The sequence below is a fragment of the Gymnogyps californianus genome, chromosome 2 (genome assembly GCF_018139145.2).
Source record: "Gymnogyps californianus isolate 813 chromosome 2, ASM1813914v2, whole genome shotgun sequence".
NCBI classification, from domain to species: Eukaryota; Metazoa; Chordata; class Aves; order Accipitriformes; family Cathartidae; genus Gymnogyps; species Gymnogyps californianus.
Genome location: NC_059472.1, coordinates 45,960,405 through 45,975,572, shown reverse-complemented (window position 1 = coordinate 45,975,572; position 15,168 = coordinate 45,960,405). Strand labels below are relative to the sequence as shown.

General features: G+C 37.6%; 3 non-coding genes across 3 annotated transcripts; 1 reads left to right on the top strand and 2 right to left on the bottom strand.

Moving 5' to 3' along the window:
- Positions 1-6,381: 6,381 nt before the first annotated feature.
- TRNAA-AGC (transfer RNA alanine (anticodon AGC)) lies at positions 6,382-6,454 on the bottom strand. The gene has a single exon. It is a non-coding gene; the product is annotated as a tRNA-Ala (tRNA).
- A 2,832-nt stretch (positions 6,455-9,286) lies between these two features.
- Positions 9,287-9,359, top strand: TRNAA-AGC (transfer RNA alanine (anticodon AGC)). The gene has a single exon. It is a non-coding gene; the product is annotated as a tRNA-Ala (tRNA).
- A 918-nt stretch (positions 9,360-10,277) lies between these two features.
- On the bottom strand, positions 10,278-10,350 carry TRNAA-AGC (transfer RNA alanine (anticodon AGC)). The gene has a single exon. It is a non-coding gene; the product is annotated as a tRNA-Ala (tRNA).
- Between the last annotated feature and the right edge of the window lie 4,818 nt (positions 10,351-15,168).

Sequence of the window (15,168 nt, the reverse complement as noted above, 5' to 3'; positions counted from 1 at the left end):
GGCCCCCTTTAAGTACTGGAAGACTGCTATAAGGTCTCCCCGGAGCCTTCTCTTCTCCAGGCTGAACAACTCTAACTCTCTCAGCCTATCCTCATGGGGGAGGTGCTCCAGCCCCTTGATCATCTTTGTGGCCCTCCTCTGGACTTGCTCCAACAGGTCCATGTCCTTCTTATGTTGGGGGCCCCAGAGCTGAATGCAGTACTCCAGGTGGGGTCTGACGAGAGCAGAGGGGGAGAATCACCTCCTTCGACCTGCTGGTCACGCTTTTGATGCAGCCCAGAACATGACTGGCTTTCTGGGCTGTGAGCACACATTGCTGGCTCATACTCAGTTTTTCATCCACTAATACCCCCAAGTCCTTCTCCGCAGTGCTGCTCACAGGATCTTTGGATCTTACTTGTCTCACAGGATCTTATTTTCTTCTCTGCCATCTTACTAGTTATGTATTTTGCTTAGAAAACAACCATGTCATGACCTCTTCTTCCCCACTGTAACATACCTTTATTTCACAATTACTATCTGCCTTTTATGCAAGACTGATACAGTTCTAAGCAATTACCTTTTACTTTTTGAAAGCATCACTTGCATGCTTTTTCCATTTACACTGCTTGGTCCTCAAAGTACTACCTCAGTTCACAAACCTTTCTCTCCTGTTTTTCCACTCTCATAGCTGTAACAAGACTACCCTTCCTAACTACTTGGTACCTCCTTGTCAGACAAAAAAACACCATGAAAGTTTCTTAAATATGTTTTTGAGTTTACAAAAGTTGATTTAGTGTTCTAAAAAAATAAATAATTCAAATAGTGATGCATCTGGCTACACCAGCAAAATTCCTCAAATTAAAATTGCTGGTCAGTATAGAAACTGTAAAACAGAAACTGGGCTGTTCATCTACTTGCAAATTCTAAATGTATATTGAATTGCGTATCCACAAAATCAAGTGTCCTAGGAAATGGAAGAAAGTTTTGTGTGTAAAAAAGGACTTCAGCTCCCTTTCAATTTAAGATGACTCTAAATTTACTATCTTTTTTTTTTAAAGTAAAATGCTTATTAGGAATTACTGTAGTGTTTACAGGGTTACTTGCAGAATAATCCCACTAGGTGGCTCTTAAAGCCTGTATAGTAGTTGATAGAGATGATTTGTTTTCAGTCTGTAGTGTTTTTTAAATAAGCAAGGACTGCAAGTGCCACTGTAATTAGGTAGATATAGAATGGAAATGCTTGTAAACAGTCTTTTGGTTAAAAAAAAAAATCCGATTAAAAGATCTTAACCATCCATATGCTAATTTGAAATGTACACAAAGCAAAAGGAAGATGAAAGTAATTTACTTAGACTATTTTCCTTACTCTATGCAATAGTCTCAAACTGTACATTATAACTTACTGCTGTATTTACCCTATGCTGTTAGTAGTTATAATTAAGCTCATTTTAAAAACTCAAGTAATTTAAAGACTGGAATATGCAACCAGAAGAAAGCACTCCTGCCAGAAACTTGATATTCTTAACATCAGAAACGATACAGAAGAAAGGCATTGAAGTCTTCTATACGTTCTACAAAAGGATAACAAAAAAGTTAAGCCTACTAGCAGAAATTATTTGTAATAAATCACTTCGAGAGACCATAGTTTAAGTGATCTGCTATCTTGTCTAACACTATAAAGAGAAGCTGCTGGTGAAGTGAAATGAAATGGCAGTCTTCTGTTTTTCTAGCACAGAATGTAATCACCAGTTACTCGGGGGTGGCTGAGGAACCGGTACAAGATAGACTGAAAAATGTCATTTGCTACTACTGTTACTGGTTTCAAAGCTGGTACTTCATTTCTCTGCAAGCACAGATTTGATTGGAAAGTGACTTGATCCTAGTCATCCCCAGTTTTGTTAGGTGCTTCAGTAGGAACAGATGTAAACTCCTAAGTGAGAAACATCTGTCAAGATTATCCCCTGCCCATCATAACTGAGATAATATACTCGTTAAGACTATGTTCTAGTCAGCCTCATCAAACTTCAGTCTTATTTTTGGCAGTCACTCTGGAATTGCAGTTTTATCTTCCTAGAAGGCCGTAGGACTTCCAGGATTATCTCAGGAAAATAAGAAAGTGCACTGAAGATTGCATGTCAAATACCTGGTCAGGGAAGTGATTCTATCCCACTTCTGCACTGTATTTATTTAATTTCATCATTAGAGCTGCTATGTAACTTGCCATCTGGATACAGCAATATGGACTGAAGAAAGTAAGCATTTTGCATTTTTTTCTGACTCAGCAAGACCACATGTAGTCTTGTAAAAATATATGCATAGTTTACTTAAAAAGCATGGGATTCATCATCTGTGAGGTAAACTGACAGTCAATATGGAGGCTGTCATCCAATTCTCAGTTTGCATGGCCACCATACAATAATGTTTACAGCCAGCCTGGCACCAGCTTGAATTATTTAATGCTCAAAACCAAAAAGCTAGTTAATTGTGGGTTGTAAAGTTTCTAGAGTACAGTTTGTCTATACAATAAGCACAACCAGACTCCCCTTGTGACTGGCATCTTTGGACTCCAAATTGATAAAGAAAACAAGAGAGTTGTATTCGCTGCTATGAAAAATATTTTAGAAGAAGTAATAAAATCTGAGCAGAAGACCTACTAATTATATAATTACTATATAATTACTTTGTAGAGCCCTAAAGCATTCTCTCTCAGTGCCCTGTATTTTGATTGCAGAGAAAACATTCACTTGGTTTGTTCAGTGACTCCTGATCATGTCCCATCTCTCAACTGAATAGGGTGGGAGTAGGTTTGGATTGCTTTTGCCTAAATTTGAACCCCTCTTCTAACGAAGCATAGCGTTTCCAATTACCATATTTTGTGAGTGGAAATCTTATCAGGGAGCCACCGTAATGCCTGCATAATCTGTTTTGAAGATCTTGCTACATCTTCAGGTTAAATTGTTTGTTTTATAAATGTGATTAAAAACCCCACATATTTTTCATGTGGGTTTGTGGTCCAACCATCTCTTAACTGTTATCATACAAATGGTTTTTTCTAGCATGAAGCAGGCTTTTACTAGTGCAACTTACTGACCAACTTGGATCAGATTTGCAATGCATCTAGTTAAGACTCCTTTGTTAGTCTTGATGAAACATCAAATGCTTCAGACAGAATACAAGAAAATCATAAGGTTTCCTCTAGTAATTAAAACCTTTCCTAGCTCTGAAGCAAGAGCAATACTGTCTTTCCTAGCCTCGTTTCTTGAAAACTACTAGGTACAGTAATATCTAGACTCTTAAAAACGCAAATAGCTAGGTATAGGAAAGCTACTAAACTTTCTTATGTGGAAGATACATCAGAGAGTATCTCTGATGGCCTCTAAAAGAAATGTTAGGAAGTAGAGGAGCTTTTCAGCCTTCCTCCATTTTAAGACGTTAACTTCATTACAGTCCTGGTGCAAGTTTTTTTGTGACTCATGACCTGTCTAATTCTTCAAGATACTAAAAAGCTTAAAACATTCATCATCAATAGTTCTGAACACCTCAGACATCAAAAAAAAAAAAAAGAAAAAAAGCTGATAAACTGGCTGTTCTTAAAATTATTTTTTCTTGTCATAGTCTTCGATACTGCCCAATGCTGTAGTACTCAAGTGTCATTTCCTTCCCTCCTCCCCAAAAGAAGTAACCACAACAGACCCCTCAGAGTTTGGCATTTCTCACCCAATGAAGAAACGGTTGGCACAAGCTTACTGAGTTGGGAACCAGGGAAGATTTCCTTCCCGGTTCTAGTTCATAGTCATAAGCCAGGAGCACTTTCCAGTTGCCAATCTTTTCCAGCAGCGCCAGATCCAGACTTGAATCAGGAGAATGCAAATGCCATTCCAGTACATAACTGCACATTACTACATCCACAATTTAAAGCCGGAGAGAATTGAGAGAGAATTGAGCCTAGGTATCCAGGCACATCATGTCCATCCAGTGAGGTGAGCTTCCAACCTCCAACAATATAGTAAGGCTAGGCTGGCTACCTGCATTGGTATTTATGACCTTATCTCAGTTTAGTCACACATTATGTTATCTTTGCTTGTCAATACATGTACATGTGGGTGGGAAGATGAAGAAAGGGGAGGCACCGCCATCATCCAGCTAGTTCTTAGCCCATCTTTCAGTACACAAAGAACAGCCATTAAGCTCTTAAGCTTGTACGGAGTAACAATGAAGCTCTAAGGCCATTATACAGGCAGAATTTTTTTCATTAATTGGGCATCTCCTTACAGTATATGTCTAAACAGTCTTGGCAACATCTGCTTGGTTGACAGTTCCACTCATGTTCCATCACTGTGTAACACCTACATACTAGCATCACACAGTTCCTGTCACTTTTAAAAAGTAATTGCCTCTGTGACCCTTATTAGAAGAGTCTCTCACAGAATCTACATGATATATAAACACTCCAACCAAACTGAACTCAATATAAACAAATGAATACAAAGTAAACATCATTATGGGCCTGATCCAGCTGCTCAGCAATACAGGGGCTAGCTGTAGAAATCCATCTAAATACTTCCTTATTGTTCTCAGCTTCTTCTCAATCACTGAAAAAAGCAGCCCCAGGCTGATCAGGAAGCTAAAGCAGGCTTAACACTGTTCTAACTGCAAATCTGAGAATGACCACAATAGGTAAGCTATTTCCCCTGGGATAAACAATAATGCTCCCAAGTGTCTGGTACTGGTGATATTTTTATAGAAAAATACAATGCTATGTAGAACTTCCTCAGCTGTACAAAGCAGCACAGCTGTTTTATATGGTCTATTTTATCTAAGTGCAACAAGCAGGTTAGAGTCCTTGCATAACCCTTTTGGCAAAACTTGAAGATGGATGTTACTGAGAAATATTCCAAATTGTGTACTCTGCCTTCACTTCATGAAGAGTAAGGGGGGGGGGGGGGGGGCGGAAATCAATCTATTCACTTATTTGAAGAGATCTTGGAATACTCAGTGGTCATCATAAAAGAAGGGAAGGTATTCCTTCTCCTGAAAAGACTCATCATTAGATATTCCCAAGAGACAGACGTATAAGTTATCTTCGTCCACGCTTCTTACAACAGTTGATGAGATAAGAAATCACACATCAAAGATAACGATCAGGAATCTTTTTTTATAAGGCAGGTTTACTAAAGGATGTTGGTGGGACAAGAACCCAGTGTTAACACAGCGTGCACTGAGAACAACCCTGCTGAAAATAAGTGTGTACACAGTAGCTATAAGCATGTTCCAGACTGTTGCCAGAATGATGGCATTTAGTATGACCATTCTAGCCATCTTCAGTCTACTAATCATATTGAAAGTATGTACACACTTTTTTAGGTATGCCCAAGAGTTCAAGGGGAAGGTTTTCAGCCTCCAAAGTATAAGGAGACACACCAAGAAGTGGCATAATAACAGTCTTTTGCTAGTTCCACACACATTTTCTTCCTCAGCCATGAACAGACACAAGATGTGAGGAAATAAGCAGGCCTTTTTCCACACTGTGAGGTGCTCAGTTAACCCTCAAGACACAACAGGTTTAGCAGCACTGGTCACTAAGATCTAAAAAGCTGCACTTCCTGTACAGCAGCTTCTAAAACGGTCAGGGGGAAGTGGACCATAAAGAAACACACATCTGGAGAAGGATCAGAAGAAGAAACTAATAAGGTGTTAGGGGAAGCCAGTGAATCAGTTAGATGGTCAAGGTTATCTCTGAAGCTCTAACACAAGTGTGGCAGGCATTAGCCTCTTAAAAGCAGCTCTGCGAAAACAGAAGTAGGAGAGAAGGCTAAGGAGCTCAATTACAACCTGCACACAGGCCATAGCTAAAAGACATAGTTGCTGTAGTGTGCTTTCTAGGACACAGGCTTGGGGTGAAAGAGGTGACAACTTTTACCCTTAAACTTGAATTGACCCATCCAGCTCATACTACAGCTTCACAAAGATCGTAAATGAAAAGAAGATCCTCTATTTCTGGACAGGGACCACAATGGCCAGCTGGGGAAGAACAAGCATTCCTAAACTGCTATTTTCCACTGTCTGATCAAAAAGACATGCTGATTCAGGTCTCTAACCAGTCATCCATTGTTTTTCATAAAGCCTGGAAAAACATCATATTGCAGAATTCTCTTTCTGCAAAATTTGACTTAAACTGGCCAGGAAGAGTCAACAGTTATGACAGAGGATTGACATATGCAGTTACATAAGCCTTATTTTGGTAGTAAAGCACACGAAGGAAGGCAGGAAGGAGGAGAGGAAGGAAAAAGATCAGTTTTACCCCGACTAAAACAAAATTAACATTTTAGTGAAATAGTTACATATTTTGTTTTGGTAGTTTCTACTTCTAGGTGTAACAATTCTTGTTTAACAAAACACTGGAGAATGCGGGCATCGATCCCGCTACCTCTCGCATGCTAAGCGAGCGCTCTACCATTTGAGCTAATTCCCCTCCCTCTTATTGTTAATAGGGATCACAAAACTGTGATCTTCAGGGTGTATTTAAAATTGCAGTTCCATACCTATAATACAGTTTCCTCTCTTGCTCTGGTCTCTCTATTCACAAATGAAAACACATTCAACTTTGATTCCAAAACAGGTGTCAAATAATAAATTTGTAATATTTCATTTAGCATTTCCAAATGAAGTAGTAAGAAACAAGACAAACCAGAAGAGACATGTTTTCCAAGTGTACAAAGTTAAAAAAAAAGTTTATTACTCGCACTTCATGAGAGGAAGTATGTTCCGGCATTTGGTTTTCTCCCCATAAAAGTCAGTTTCTTTTTTTTTTTTTTTTTTTTTTTAAATATGAGTTAATGATTTTAATTTATTCTAGTCAAACATGTGGCAGCATTTAAGAAATAAACCATGTACATCTAAAAAATAAGAGCTTATTTTACTTCAAAATTCCAGTTCAATACATGAAAACATCTTTTGTAGTTAACTGTTTTTCTCCCACCACAAACAAAACATGACAGTGGAGAATGCGGGCATCGATCCCGCTACCTCTTGCATGCTAAGCGAGCGCTCTACCATTTGAGCTAATTCCCCCCACAATACCCTAATTTATCCTGTAACCATAGATTTTAATAACCACAAATGCGAACTGCCTTCCCTTTACTGACTCTGCTCCTTTATCATTGGTAGTAACCCCAGGGCAGCTGTTCAGAATACTTACTACCATTTGACCTTGAGCTTGTCAATTTTTTTGTCCAAGATGACAAACTCCCTGAGTAACGTGATAAGGCACTTCATGCTAACTTGCATGATGAACTCACAACCTGCAGCCTTTCAGTGGCACCCAACTCACACCAGAGTTATCCTTCTTTGAAGAGGGCAGCTGCTGCTTCTATGCTGAGGGAAGTCACATCACAGACAATGCAGTGGAGCAGCTTGAAGATAATACAAAACTCACATTTGCCCTGACGTCCCCTAAAAAGTCAAAGCTAGAAAGCAGAAGTCAAACCTGATTAAATTAGCTTATATCAGTTTACATTAGTGTTGCCAAAGAGATGCATTGAAGTGATCTGTGTTAAATGAAAGTATGTGGACACAAAGCCTTCACAGCTGAAATACCCTAGAGAAATGAAAAAATGGAATTAAGAAGGCTAGGTTATTTTCAGCCATGTAGGTAAGGAAGTTCTCTCATCCAAGTGGAGAAATCAGAAAGTTTTACTCACCATCTTACATGAAAACTTAGCAATCATGACAAATTCAAGATCACAAAACAACACGCTGTCAATTATATGAAATACACATTTTAATCACTGAAAATAGTACTATTGCAGAGGTCTTTCCTCATCCTTATCTGACTCCAGCATCAAATAAACTGTTTTTCTGTGAGCTGAATTGTCCAAGCCGTAGGCCTTTTCAGTGGCAGCAGAATGAGATCTGGGGGTGAAAACCAGGAAGAGGTAGTCTGCTACTTTCATACTGACTCAGACTGCACAGGGTAGATAAAGAAAACTGTACATAGAGCTGAACCTTGTGAAATATGATATGGGAAAGATCCCAGCTGCAGACGTGCAGTGGGCCATCACTGAGCTTCTGTGATGTGTGCCTGTGAGAACTGAAACCACTTTTGCATATTTGTTTTCCCCCTCAAGTTTACTCCAGTGAGGTAGATAAAGTCAGTCACAATATACTGCAAGAAATGGTAAGAACAAATTTTTATTTATTGTTGTGCAGAGATTGAGGTAAGGCAGGAGAATATTTAAATTCTAGGAGAATGTTTGCAGTGATACTGTGGTATTAGTTCCACATCTTGGCCTGAATCTGGATTGTGATAGATTTGAAGTACTACTTTACTTTAGACAAGTTGTAACTAGCTGATGCTTAATTTCGTAATTTATTTTGACTGGATGCTGTCATAAGTAAGTTAAATCCATCAGAGAAAACCGCCAGCGCATGTATTGCTGGATTACTGCACACGTTTTACTTTACTAGCAGAACTTACTTTTCTGCATTTAAACAGAAAGTGAGAAATCTTATATTGTATCATTTTCATTGCCTTTGTTCTTTAATAGTATATCAGTGTAACCACTCTCACTGTAAACTACATTTTCGTTCTTTAAATCCAGAAAGCATTCCTTGATTTAATAACCTGGGAACAGAGCTTTGCCAATGTGCTTCTTACTGTGAAGTCAGTTAGTATGATTACACTTAAATTTTCGTATGTCTGAAGTGTTTTTAGTAACCCCATACATTTAAGATGCAATACTATTTTAACTGAATCATCAAAATCAATACAAAAAGGTAGAAATACCTAGAATATAACTTAGGAAGATACAAATGAATACAGTCTCTCCACAAACTATGATAAACATGAACTTTTAAACCATTGTATTTATCATTTACATACAGCTAATTAGCAAATAAAGCTGGACAAGAAAATAAAAAGACTTGAGAAACAAGGAAAAGAAAAAATCTCATTGCCCTTCAGCGACTTCCAACAGTACACTTTCTAGATTTACAAGTCTTTTGGTATCTGCATTGTAACAGAGGTTAAAAAAAAAGTTCTCTCTCCTTCCTGAATAAACACTAGAGGAGGCTTTGTTCAGGAAAGTAAGTATTGTTTTATCAAAGTAACACAGCAGAAAATGCATCAGTATGCTTCTCATATGTCAAGTTAGTATTCTGACTTTTAAGCTAACAGCTTTCTACATAAATACCATGATGATTCAGTGTTATTAAATAAGCAGACTGACTCAACAAAGTAATTATATCTAAAGCAGCCATGCTATGATTCAGCAGAAGTAAATCCGCCCTTCATGTCCTCAAGCAAGGGGAATTAGCTCAAATGGTAGAGCGCTCGCTTAGCATGCGAGAGGTAGCGGGATCGATGCCCGCATTCTCCAGTGTTTTGAGAGACTGAATATCTACAGTAGCATAAGATTTTCTTCCATAAATCGTTCAGGTTTGTGAAAGAAAATATATAGCTAGTAATATATACCATTTCATACGGCAAATAAAACAGGAAAAAATCTCAATTAGCAGACTACACTTGTGAACTCTCTGAAAAACGATTTCTTCACAAAAGCATCTAACACTAATGTTGTTATTCTGTAATATAGGAAATAAAATTCACTTCTGTCCCTTACAAGTGCATTGAATTTTAATGTGAGCATTTTTTTTTTAGTTTTTAATTATATGAAAAGTTAGTGAAATTGTCTGTAAGGAGATGTAAAAGTATGTAGTTGTCCATATGATCATCAGCTCACTATAGAATTACTGTCCCTCCAGCTTGCACCTGTTGTAGCTAGGATGGGCATGACACACTTGTTCCGTAACCTGAGTTTCAAGTGACATTCAGTCTCTCACAATTTTACTCAATTTCTTCCTCAACCCATTATAAGAAAATAATTTGCCTTTTTTAAAAAAATGCTCATCTTTGATCAACATTAACAACTTAAATCATTCATATTGTGCATGTGCTTCTTAAAATTGATTAATTAATCATTACAAAACTGCTACAGAAAAATGCATCTAAATTTAAAATAGCCCCACAATATAAGGTAGTATAAACAGGGAACTGAAATTGTATCACAGCCAAAAATCAGAAGAAACAGTGGTATCTGTCAGTGTGCTTTTGTTCCATTCTTTAAAACCCATTAACATGAATCTTCTTTTTTGTGCAGGCAGTTATCCTAATTTTAGACAAAATAGAAGTTTACAAGCCTCTCTTTTCCAAAACAGCAAAAAAATTACAACTGGTAACTGAAAAAATGAAGTATTGTTCACAGTAGCGAGAAAAAGTAAGACTTCTGAGCAGCAAATGGAGAATGCGGGCATCGATCCCGCTACCTCTCGCATGCTAAGCGAGCGCTCTACCATTTGAGCTAATTCCCCCCGTGAGAACCACCCCCTGTTTACTGTCCCTTCCTACTTTCGTATTTCTCACTGGCAGAATAGCTTTCCACAACCTATGCTGGAGCTCGATCTGCTGTCTCCAGTGCAAACAAAACTTTCTCCCCAAAATCACATTAATCTTCTACCCAAAAATCACACTGGTAGCTGGGCAGTCAGAGCCCACTGCTCGAGTTCTAATCCCCTACCGAAGTTACTGGCAATAACAGAACACAACTTTCCAGTGCAATGCAGAAACAATTAGGTCTTTCTTAAAGCACACTGCTTTGGACAGCCTTAGTGGGAATTTTGCCTAACATGAAATCTGGACTCCTTGATGTAACAGCACGTGTTTTATTCAGCTGAGCTGCATCTGGGTAACAGAAGGTCTGTGTTTCCAAGCAGTTGCAGATTTATGTTCACACCAAACAATGATGACTGTTTAGTGAAATCTGGATACATTTAGAAGATTATATTTTTCTAAAACAGATTTTTCCTATTTGTAATCCCTAGGTGGAAGAGAATCAGCTAAATGACTTTACCCATTTCCACATTTTACAACATAATAGATGTGACTGAATAGGTAGAGTTCTTCCAGTTCTTTCGCTTGTGGCAATGGAGTCTGGGCCCAAGTTATAAAAAGGGAAAAAAAAAAAAAAGGCACCCAGGCAAATGGAACACTGGGAAACAAAGTAATAGTTCACATTACTTATTTACATCTCTCAGGAATTTTTAAGGTGTGACTATATCACCAGACAGACACGCACACTCACACATACATATAAAAATCAATAATACATAATTAAAATGTAAAAAAAAAACCCAGGGCTATAATGAAACAGCAGTGAAAATTCTGTTCAGTGGTTTGGTTTCAGCTCTGCAAGATCAGAGTCAGAAAACACAAAGAAAGTAGGGTCTCCAATGTTTCCTGTTATTTGAAGTTATGTGCTAGAGTCTTCTTCCTTTGAAACTGGCATTTAGAGATGAAAAAAAAAAGCAACTGTTTATGATTTCACACTATCATAAAATAGAAATAAAGCAAGCAAAAGAGATCTACTTTGCTAGAACTGGAACATGCAGATTTGTTGACCTAATGCGACTGACATATGACAACAATCACGTATCAACACACTTCATGTGTTTCAGCTTCTTACTTCCTCAGTCTCTTTATACTGTCTTTTAACTTGGAGGATTGAAGCCATATCCAGCATATTTAGATTTGCACAAACAGCTGCTGATTCAGAGTGCTGGAAATGATCATAATTTGTGTATGTTATTAACCAGTGGTCAACTAGCTGTTCATTATTCAGAAAATAACACTGAAATGGATAAAAAGAAGAAATAGCAGGCAGTAATGGAAAGACACACAATTGACTTTGATAAAAGCCTAAGAAAAGGAACCTTGGGGAATGATGTTTCTTTTCCCTGTAAAAAGAGGAAAAGGAATTTGAGTGTACCCTTCAGAAATCTTGTAATAGTCTGGGACTTTCTTTTGCTTTGATTCTAAAAAAAAAAAGGCAAGAGAGAATTGTGAACTTTTATTTAATATTGTAAATGTAATACATCTTTGCCTTTCTGGAAAAAAGAATATCTGAAATTAAATTTATTAAATAACTCCAGAAACAACTCTCTTGCAGTTTCTTTCTTGATTTGCCCAAGATCCTTTAAGACACACGAATCACACTGACATATAAAGATCTTTCAATTCTCTGCTCTCCAAGGACTCAGTGATTTCAGAAAGTACAATAACCAAATTCCAGTCTTTGCAGGACATCTAGGTTAATACCTGATATTTGATTTTTTTATAACCCGGATTATATTTGTGTCCATGAAATAAACCAGAGTATCAAATTTTAGAAAATTTTGCTGAGCCAAATATTTAAAGAATACATCCTAAGTCATCCTCTGCATATACAGTTCTTGCTGTGCCACATGTAATTCAACAAGAATGTCTGCAGAAGTTCTCTGCAGTCAACAACTCAGTACTTAGCTGTAACCAAAAATTACAGATTCAGAGACAATGGAGGTTTATTAGACAGTACCAAATCCCTCAAAGTCAACCTTTATGTAATCATGCTTTAAAAATATTTGACCTTCCTAATTTTAACACAGAAACAACTATTTGTATGGCATTTCCTCCAGACTCTCTCACCTGTTCAACCCTGAGAATTAAGTTACTTGCCATTGTGCTCTTTCAACTTAGATCTGACTTTCAGATGCATTACCCAAACTTTTGGGGGTTTTTTTTGGGCTCCAGAAGATCCCAGAGAGCACGGTATTGTGGCATTAGGACTAGCAGAATCTCAAAAAGGGAGGAAAAAAAGCTGTTAGCAGAAAAACATTTAAAGCACAACATCTCAAGTTTACATTTGTACATGTATGAATGGTTTTACTACCATGTAAAAAGTTCTAACTGTAGAAAGGATGGGGATACTCTGTGAAGACACTTCTGGCTTTCTAATGCAACACCACTCCCTCATTACTTTTCTTGCAAGTTCCATCCACAGCATAAGACAATTTCTGAATCACTGTTTTTTTCTGAACCTTTGGCTTTCTTGTCCAAGCAACGTACATTGTCCTTTAGCAATACAAGTCCCTTCCTTCTTCTTTTTCCTTTGCCCATCCTGGTATCTGTAACTTCTGAACACCATGTGCATAGAACTCTTAAATGTTGACAACAGATTTTAGGAAGCTCACAGCACAACATGACCCAGAATATGCACTGCTTCAAAAGACAGCACAGAAAACCTCTAAACAGCTTAACTAAGGGAAGCCCAAGGAGGCCTGCAGTTGCAAATCCACTTTTAAGATAAAGCAACAGCAGCAGTTTAAGACAAATCCAGCACTCTTTTTATCCAAAGGTACTCTGGGAATATTATTATTTTATTAATAGTAAACCAATTATCATAACAAAAGGAATCGAAAACAGAATCTTCTAGAGAAGGCAGGAGAACCAAAGAGGTGAAGGAGAAGCAGCAAGGCACTAATTACCACTGACCAGAGAAAGAAGAGAGAGAATTCACAAGCTAGCACTCCCATTAGTTATAAGTCACTAACGCTAACCTCACTTTCTGAAATTGCCAAATGCTGCTGCAGCATCCAGGATGCCAACTCCCTCAACACCTGATGAGGACCACTGGCCTAATGCCAAATCCCCATATCAAAAGTCCTGTACACACTCTCCCATTAACAAACTCCAGTATCTTGTTACCTGCTCCCTCACTCTGATTGAAACAGCTGGCTTTGGGAAAAAATGTTTTTCCCTCTCATATTAAAACATCAATGTGGAAAGAAGCATCTGAAATTAATTTGTAGAAGATAATTAAGTTCTTACAGCTGGAATTATTCTGCAGATACCATAGAAATTTCAGCAACTGGCTGACTGAAAGCCCCACTAGTCAATAGGTCTGACAAAGCAAGGAAGCTTGCTACTTCTACTCTGTGATGTCTTCACATGACCAGTTGATTTTTGCACCAAGAGCTCTGAAACATCCAGAAGTTCCTTTGCTTAGTCATATAGTAACTAGAAACACAGCACATAGTTATGATGAAAACATTCCAGAACACCAGAGTGACTAAATCCCACTTTCAGAAGTGACTCAGAGTTATACCACAGTTATAGCACTATACATTTCAGTACACTACAGAAACAAACTAGTTTTAATGAGTTGGCTTGATTACTAAAAATTCCACTCAATATTTTATCTTGTTTTAGTCAGAATGCCTTCTGCTCTCTGTACGATTGACAAAAATAGGTGATCTAAAATCACTTACAGACAAAAAGCATGATTTTCCTCCAAACAGGAATACGTAACTAAGCTTTGTATTTCAAAGCAATTAAAAAACCCCAAAACCCCTAAACCAACTGCAACCTTCACAGATTTTCATTTGTGTTTGGATGGTTGTGGGTTTTTTTCCCCAGTATTCTTTCAGAATAAAAATCACCAAAGTCTTAAAAACACCTATGTTGTAAAACAAACAAACAAACAGAACCCTTCTAAGTGTGTTTCCATTAGGCTTGTATGAACACAGCCCAGGCAGGAACAGGGTTTCATCATGCCAGCTTTTGAATGGTAAAGCACATCTACATGGCTTAAAGGAAGCTCCAAGCAGGCAAGTACTGCTGCCTATGCAACTTTTTGTTACTAAGCAGTGGTAGTCTTAAGGCTTTAACACAGCAAGTAGGGGAAAATTTACTTAAAATCAAACAAAACCCAGAACTAACTATAAATTAAGCAGTGACAAAATAACCTAAGGACAGCTACAGTATGTTCAATTCATTCTTTTAAATAACCTAACCTTCAAGTTGATAGATTTATCATTAAAATGAAACAAATAAGTAGGTCTCCAGTTCTGTATCCAAATCTGTATTTAAAGCATTGAAGGAAATGTGTTCTGAATCTCAGAAATAATCTTATGGAAAATCAGTATCACAATATGGAATTGGGCAACAAAATCAATATCCTCCTTTGGGAAAAACAAAACAGAACAAAAAAAGGTACTGTAAATTACACAAAAAGCTACACAGCAGGTCTGTCATGAGTCAGAAGAAACCTCCTCCCAGAACTATTTCTGTTCTTAATGGCTACAACAAGAATAAAACTTGATTTGTTGATGAAGATTTTATTGATTGCTTACAAAATTTTGCCTGATTTTACCATCATTCATCATTTTGTACCCAAATCACAAGACAAAAACATGCTAAAAAAACCAAAAAAAACCAACCAAAAAAAACCCAGAAAAAAAACCCCACCTAGAAAGATTTGCTACTTTTAGTAATATTTGCCACTGCTATTACCTTGTTTGAGGAAAATCAGTGCA